Source organism: Amblyraja radiata, chromosome 33 (assembly GCF_010909765.2).
Source record: "Amblyraja radiata isolate CabotCenter1 chromosome 33, sAmbRad1.1.pri, whole genome shotgun sequence".
NCBI classification, from domain to species: Eukaryota; Metazoa; Chordata; class Chondrichthyes; order Rajiformes; family Rajidae; genus Amblyraja; species Amblyraja radiata.
In genome coordinates this window covers 15109668-15118670 of record NC_045988.1, presented here as the reverse complement: position 1 = coordinate 15118670, position 9003 = coordinate 15109668, and the positions used below count along the sequence as shown (strand labels likewise).

Below are 9003 nucleotides of genomic sequence, written 5' to 3'. Positions count from 1 at the left end.
CAGCAATTTGTTTTGCTCCAGTTTCCAGCATCTGCAGTCTCTTACATCTCTGGAAAATAAATTTGCTGGAAAGTGAACATAATTTTCTTAATAGCCAAACCATTTAATGTTTAAGTTAGAATGTCTCCAGATAACACTAATTAAATCCAATGATATTTAAAAAAAAATGAGATTAGTGCAGGATAAATGTGAATGGGTGGTTGATGGTCAACATGGACTCAATGGGCCAAAGGGCCTGTTTCCATGCTGTATCTCTGCATGATTATAACTTTTACTAATATAAGAAGCATCTGCTGAGATTTTTCTAGGTGACATTGCACATGCTGTGATTTTTCTACCTGTAACCAAATGAAATGTAAAATTGATAATTATTGAATTGGCTTGTAGCAAGTCAAGCCATTTTTTCTTAATCTGTAGTAGTATAAAATTAGGACCCATGTTATGGATAAAATGCTTGATTGAAATGGCTACAGTCAATTAGTTGAAACAAGCACACTCTACATTTACATCCTATTGTTTTTAATTAAGCTGTTTCATTTAGTGAGCAATTTAATGCCTCTGTTTGCAACAAAATTGCACAGCAATTGATTTCACTAGTTTGGAATAAAAGTTGTCAGAACGGCATTAATGGAAATATCAGTATACCGCAGGTCTCCAGGTTAGGGCAGGGTGCTGTTCCCCCTGAGAACAGTTCATTAACGGGGTGTTTGGAAATGAACAAAAAACAGTGTGTGGAAGAGGAGCACAGAAACAGCGGTGACAGGGGAGCGAGAAGGGTGGGAAGAGCGGTTGGTAGCCAGCCTTACTGATTCATCGACACATAGAAACATAGAAAATATATGCAAAAGCAGGTCATTCGGCCCTTTGAGCCAGCACCGTTCAATATGATCATGACTGATCATCCTAATACAGTACCCCGTTCCTGCTTTCTCCCCATATCCTTTGATTCCGTATTCAGTGAATGAGTCTACCAGGCTTGACACAGACCTTGATTGTTACAGCTGAGGGTAGCGAAATACGTTGAACAGTGAAAGGCCTGGAAAGAGTGAATGTGAGGAGGATGTTTCCACTAGTGGGAGATACTAAGACCAGAGGCCATAGCCTCAGAATAAAAGGACATACCTTTCATTAGGAGATGAGGAGGAATTTATTTAGTTAGAGGTGAATCAGTGGAAGTCATTGTCGCAGAAGTTTGTGGAGTCCAAATCAATTGATATTTTTTTAAGCCAGAGATTGATAGATTCTTGAATAGTATGGGTGTCAGGGGTTTTGGGAAGAGGCAGGAGAATGGGAAGTTGAGAGAAAAAGATAGATCAGCTGTGATTGAATGGCAGAGTATACTTGATGGGCCGAATAGCCTAATTCTGCCACTATCACTTATGAACTTATGAAGGTATAGGGAAATGCCGTGTTTCCACCCAGCAGAAGATGCCTGCAGCCCAATAGCAGCGGAGGAGCCATCTTGAGAGGAGGAGCCATCTTGAGAGGAGGAGCCATCTTGGGGAACGGCTGCTGGCCAGCAGCCGTCCGTTTTAATTCGCTTTTTTAAAAAGTTTATAGTGAGTCCTGTTTAGTGATGTTTGGAGATATGGACTTTTTAATGTGGGGGGTAGGGGGCAATTCTACTTCTAGGTCCCTACCTGGTCGGTGAGGCAGCTTTTTCTCCGGGCTGCCCGTCGACCTGTCCTCGTGGCCTACCAGCGGGCTTGGAGCACCGTTTCCTGGCGGGGACCGCCCAGCACCTCGGCCTCGGTGGCGGCACAGCGCTGGAGCGCTATCGTGGAGCGGAGCGGGCGATGCCTTGCCTGGGTCGCCACGCTGGATCGATGCGCTGGAGCACCGGTGAGCTGTGACTGCCGTGTTCAACACCTCCAGGCTGCAGGTCTGCGGAGCGGAGCGGGCGGCGCCGATTTCAACATCGGGAGCCTGGGAGCTCCTAACCGGCGCGGCCTTGTCGGCTTCGGAAGCCGCGGTCTCCAGCTAGAAAGCGGCCGTTCCAGGTGGCCCAGCCGCTGAGAGGACTCTCCCGATGCCGGGGCAACATCACCCGGTGAGAACGGCCAGGAACATCGGGCCTCCGTAGAGGCAATTGCGGTGGCCTGACTTTGGGGTGAACTTGGGGATGGGGACTGGACATTGTGCCTTCCCCCACAGTGGTATCCATTGTTGGGGGGATGATTTTTTGTCTGTATGGTAATCCTGTTAGTCTTTGTCCAAGATGGCTGCCGTGAAGGGAGAGTGGACGCTGGCGCGCTTTAGCTGCCGCTGCTCTCTCTTCACATTGTGTTTTTGATTTTTTGTTTTTGGACTGAATTCTGTTTTTAATTTGTGTTTCTGTGATGTCTTTATTATTTATTTTATTCTGATTATATGTTTATATTCCTGTTAATCTATGTAAGGTGTCCTTGAGATGTCTGAAAGGCGCCCAATAAATAAAATTTATTATTATTATTATTAGCAAATCCATCCCAATCCTTCCTGCTGATCACCCAAACGCTCACTCCAATGAAGGTGGGGAATCCATGCAACTCATGGCCACAGATGGCTGTGGAGGCCATTGCATTGGACATTAGTATGGCAGACGTTGATTCTTGGTTAGGAACGGCATCAAAGATTATGGGGAGAAGGGAGGAAAAAGGGGTTGAGAGACAAAAATAGATCATCCATAATTGAATGTTGGTGTACACTTGATAGACTGAATGGCCTAAGTCTGCTCCTATCTCTTATGGTCTTATGGCCTTATGTTATGTATGATGTGAAGATAAGTTGGTTGATTGTCACCTGTGGTGGACCCTGACAGGTAATCAGATAATAAAGCTAGAAAAGGCATGAAAATGGGTACACGTACCAAGCAATCAATGAAGAATGCACAAAAGATGCTTTGGTGCCCATTTGAGTTCATAAGTTGGAAATGAAGTTGGAATAAGTTGAAACAGCAGTGTAAGTTACAGCATCGAAACAGGCCCTTTGGCTCAACGAGTCCACGCCGATCAACAATCAGTGGTTCACACCAGTATCATGTTATCCCACTTTCTCATCCACACATTAGGGGCAATTTACTGAGGCCAATTAACCTACAAACCCGCACATCTTTGCGAATGTGTGACCCGCAGGAAACTCCACGCAGTTAACGCCTGAGTCAGGATCGAACCCGGGTGTCTCGGGCACTGTGAGGCAACAATTCTACCAGTTGCGCCACTTTGCCATCATTATTTAATATTGACTTCAATAAAAGAATGCAATGCTAAAGAATTAAAAATAAGAATGACTTTTCAGTGGAGAGATATTTTAATGAACATTTTAATCCCATATTTTGCAAATTGCAGTCTTGAGCCTGAATGTTTCTTCTTTTTTCTGCACACGTCCTTGAATTTTCTGGATATGCTTATTTAAACATTCAGTCCTTGCATCAGTATCAAAATATTCTTTGTGAAACAAACAAAGTTCTTGTATAGTTGACATGAATTACAGGTTCTCACCTGTTCTAAAAGGGACTGTAAGATGCAAGCCTCTGCTGTGTTCATTACAGCTGGTACACGTACAATGGAAAAGAATGAGGATTCAAGGATTCAGAGATCTTGCTTTCATGTAAAAGGATCAGGAGTGTGAAGGTGAGCGCCTAAATCATCAAACTGCATGCTTTGCTTGAGTGCTGCCATTTGGGAACCTGAATTTACACAGGCAGACAGGCATTGAGCTACAGAAGTGCTCTGCAATAATTAAACCCACAACATTGCCAGCAAACAACGAGCGTGGTTTGGAGAAGTTATGACCAAAGATGATCTTTTTGTAGACACAGATTTTTTTTGCTCTCAATCACTTTTCTGTTAGTTTCCACCCAGAGAACCAGACTGATAGGCTGGGTTGCTTGTTGGGCAAGAGAAGGCACTGGAATAGACCACAGAATAGACCATGGTCAGAGAAACATTTCGGATGGAAGGAGCTGAGGTTCGGATGGAGGACATTAGGTGGAGAAGGGATGGAAAATACATTGTTTCTTACTAATCCACAGGCCATGGTATTAAAGCCCTTTCCTTACAGATTCAAGTGATTCTACTCTTCCACGATACAATACGATACGCTACGATATGAGACGATACTGATACGATACAATACAGTATGGTATGATACGATATGATACAGTAGAACTTTATTTATCCCAGGAGGGAAATTGATATGCCAACAGTCATCAAACACAAGATACATGAAATGTGATTAAAGTGATGTGCAAAGGACTGGGGATGTGCAAAGATTTGTGGGTAGTGGAGTCAGTCTACCCCACGACAAAATGGGGAGGAGTTGTACAGTTTGATAGCTACAGGGAAGAAGGAGCTCCTGTGGCATTCTGTACTACACCTTGGTGGAACCAGTCTGATGCTGAAGGTGCTCCTCAGGATGACAAGTGTGTCATGGAGGGGGTGAGTTGTATTGTCCAAGACGCTGAGCTTCCTGAGGTTCGAGAGGCCCAGGCAAAAATAGAAACCTCGCAAAGATAAGGCAAGATACAGGGCCTCCACAAAAAAGGCTTCAACAACTGAACTACATCCAGAGAGCTGATGGGTCTTCAACCTTTCATCCCATCTCCATTCATATCTCAAGGGGGCAGAGGGAGGTATGAGGCAGATTATGGTCTTGTTGGAGTAGTCAATGTAGTTATTCTGCATGATCCTATTTCTTCCCAGTTAAAATGTCACCAATGGAGCAACTGATTGATAGAAGACTGGGGGGAGAAATGCAATGTTGTTCCCAGTGGCTTTGATAATTATTTACAGGAGATATATATGGTATTATTTTTACACAGAAAGTGGTAGGTACCTGGAATATGCTGCCAGGGGTGGTGGTGGAGGCAGATATGATAGTGGGGATTAAGAGTTTTTTCAGATAGGCACATTAAGATGCAAGGATGGAGGGATATAGATCATGTGCAGGCAGAAGGGAATAATTTACTTGAGCATCATGTTTGGCACAGATATTGTGAGCCAGAGACTAATTGGCCGGGGTAAGCCTGACATGCCAGTGCCTCTTCCTGCTCACGGATGACATGGGACTGCTCTCACACATAGAGGTCAAAGACTGAGCCACCCGGATAACCCAGAGCGTCAACACTTCAAACCCCAAAGCTGAGCTGCCAGGATATGCCTGGGACAGCCAGCACCTCCACTCGAGGCAAGGGTTAACTGTAGGGAGTAGCCTGAGATCACCACGCCTCCTCATTCAAGACCAGGACGGGGCTGCTAGGACAAGCCTGAGATCGCCAGCTCCACAGCGCATGCACCCTGACAATTAGGGACAGCGCCCTCATGTGGAGTTGGACTTTCTTGTTACCATAAATAAAACATATCATGTGAGTTCACCCTACTGCGAGTGCTAGTGTGGTCACCACCAAACCGGCATCATCCCCGACACCCGGGTCAGGTAGCATTCCTGGAGAACATGAACAAATGACGTTTTGGGTCGGAATCCTTCTTCAGACTGATTGTAGTGGGAGAAGAAAGCTCGAAGAATGCCTCGAAGACACACATTCACAATAAAATAAGAATGGCATATTTAATCCTGATAGTGCCTTTAACATTGCAAAAATGTTCCGCATAATGGCACAGATGCCTTACAAGCACAATTTGCAACCAAGCAATATTAATTCGGTGTTCAAAGCTTGTTCAATGGACTCCTCTCTTAGTATACTGCTGAATATTCAAGCTCTGATTTAAAGAAGATGTAGGGGGAGACTGAGGGAATTCTAAACCATACGACTTGATTGAAGCATTCTATTAAATGTTTTGAATGCTGCCCCCTAGACTCCTATTAAATCATACCCCTCTCATCTTAAAGCTATGACCTTTAGTTCTTGACTTTCTAACCCAGGGAAAAAAGGCCATGTGTATTCAACCCTACTATGCTTCAGGTGATTTTATACACCTCCAAAGATAGAGGTGTATAATAGTAAGATTAAACGAGAACTTACCAGTTTGAAGTTTGATCTGTATTTTATGAGGAGTTACGATGAGGGATTACGTGAAGAACCCGCTCCGTGCGCAGGCGCGGCATACTTCCAAGCAGCGGTGTGGAATCACAGATAGACACAGTTATTTGAAGTAAACATAGTAAAGATAAGGAGACATCAATTTATTAGTTTGATCCATATAATGAGGGTGGGAGCGGAGGGCACGTAATCCTTCATCGTAACTCCTCATAAAATACAGATCAAACTTCAAACTGGTAAGTTCTCGTTTAATCTTACTATTTTACTTCGGAGTCACGTGAGTGACTACGTGAAGACTTCAAAGCTCTGTGATTTCAAACCGTGTAACAGTTCATACTTCACTCGCTGCCGAAGTCATTCGAGGGAGGAAGTATGTTATCGTAATCAACCATGAATCTGTTTGTAAAAACAATAATGGTGTTATTAACAACAACAAGACCAATTGCTCCCCCGGCCTTAAATTATATATTTTTTGCAGATTATTTTTCTGCAAACGATACAGGTTCTGTCAGTGGTTTGTTATAAAAGTTTGGAACGTATACTCCCTAGACCACCCTGCAGTAGCCAGGATGTGGTCCATAGGCTCGTCCATCCTCTTAGTTACTGACGTGGAAGCTGTTCTGGTGGAATAAGATTTTATACACGTTAGTATTTACTCCAGCAACTCCCAGTACCTGCTTGAGCCACTAGAGATAGTTTAGCTCGTCACCCGACCATGAGGTTTCCTGTGGCTGACCCATAAGGCTTTTTCCTCTCCCTCGGTATTCCTTATTGTGTCGATCTCTAAATGCGTCATGACACATAAAACGTGGTTCAGGTGGGTATGCCCGGAATTTCATGACTGGACCTGATGTTCCTGGTCTGTTCTGTTTGGCCAACCCTTGAATGGGCATGTGACACTATCTGGTGTTATAACCATGTTGTCCCATCGCAGTAGATGGGAGAGCTGGCTCTTTGTGTTGATGTAAGGCCACCAGCATGTCCATCTTCAGGGTAGGCTGTTCCAGGGTGAGTGACCTGGCTGGTGATCATCCCCTAAGGTATGTCAGGATTTCACTGACATCCCAATTTGGGTGTACCTATTTCTGGGGAATGGATTGATATACCTCTCCTGTATCTGATCACCAGTGAGCGGTACCCAAGTTGAGTAGGCTAACAGAACATGTCCTATATGACATTGTGGTGAAGACCTGCCAGGAGCTCCAGTACAGTTTTTTGTTATAGTTGAATGTGTAATTCCTGTTTTGGAAACAGTGTACCATTTCTTGATGCTCCTCAGGTATGTTCCCTAGGATATGCGACGGAATGCTGTCATCAGGTTGATAGTGCTCCTGATCCAAGCACAGCAATGGTCTTCCCAATTCTGCAATTCTTTTAATGACCATGTCGAGGATCACTGGGAACCATGCTTGTGGACTTGGTCCACTGTAATTTGCGTAGTACCCGACTGATGAAGCCGTAGTACCTATTGAAGAGGTAGAAGGAAAGGAAAACATAGAGATTAGGTTCCCCCCACCCCTCAATACGCGGGAATGTCTCCATTGCCGCTGCCTTGAGATTGGTTTCATGTGACGTAAGTTAGTACGTGGTGATTTAATTGGATATAAGGAATCGATATCTGGTGTCCATATTGCTTAGTGATTTCAGCAAATATTTTTGGTTTAAATGTATGTTTACAGTATTTAGCTCACCTGATAGGTGAGTTACTGATGGTCAAACATGTTTGACGACATACGGTTTCCAATTGTTAATAAATTGTCCCCTAATATCGATGTTCTCCGCCCAAGTGGTTTGGTATATGCCACCACTGATGTTGTTATTTTATAAACGAACATGCAAATTTGGTGGATTACTGAGCAAATGCTTCACTAGAATTAAGTAAGTTAATATATAACATGTTTAAGTCAATTCATATTGGCATTAAGTATTACAAGCTCAGTAACACATCAGGACACATAAGATGTTACTCAAAACATGTAGAAGTGTACAACCATAATCCTTCCTGCCGATAAATTCCATGATAACACTACAGATTAATTCATTTGCCCCCATATTACAGGTATGGAGATAGTTTTGAACACTAGTATCTCAGCTCATAGGAAAGGTACAAAGTTCAGTAGCTGGTAATGCTGCTATATCCCAATTACTTTGCCACGTAGTTGATTGGTGGTTAATGCACCATGACTGATAGTCTTAATGAATACCAGATAACAACGTTGTGGATGGTCAACGTAAATATCTGGATATATATTTTGTGCACCGTTCCCAGAGGCACTGCAATACTGGGTCGATGCGTGGAGTGGACGGAGCAAGCCCCTATTCCATCTCCCTGTTCCAAAATTCAATTTAATATATGGTCCCTAGATAAGGGACGTATCAGATTATTAAACTGATAAGAACAGATACTACACTTGATCTTAGCCAAAAGGCCGAGAAGCGATGCAGCTAAAGCTGTATCCAAGGATAGTTTGTCGTTAATATATAGACATGCCATGACGGAATGTTTCTAAGTGTCAGGGCTAGTTGATTCTGGATAACTTTGACTTAAATGCCGCAACGCTCATCATGGTTACTCCATCCAGGTAATTGCGGTATATCCGAAACTTATATGAGAAGGTACTGAATAGTGTGCATCTTCAAGGTCGATGTCTACCATAAAGTATCCTTGGATCCATGGTAGTAGTTACAAATCCCATGAATGGGTATACCTGGTGAAATACTCAAGTGGTTTATCAACGATGGTGCGACATTCACCATCGTGGGAGGGTAGACCACTTGGGGTGCTTGCTGAATTGGTGGCAAGATATTAATTCTATTCCCCTTGTATTTATTTTTTGGTATATAACTACCAAGAGTGATAGCTTCCTAACCAGGCGTGATTCATCCACCCCTTGTTAGTACAACCCTTAACCTTTATGTGATGGTAGGAACCATACTTATCTGTCTTCATTGTTGTTTTCTTCGGTTTCTGGTTCCTTGTTCTTGTAGGGCCGATGTTTGTTGGGGGGTGGCACATTTTCCCC

General features: G+C 43.5%; 1 non-coding gene across 1 annotated transcript; it reads right to left on the bottom strand.

Annotated features, from left to right (window-relative positions):
• Nucleotides 1-8229: 8229 nt before the first annotated feature.
• Nucleotides 8230-8421, bottom strand: LOC116991420. The gene has a single exon (XR_004416790.1). It is a non-coding gene; the product is annotated as a U2 spliceosomal RNA (small nuclear RNA).
• Between the last annotated feature and the right edge of the window lie 582 nt (nt 8422-9003).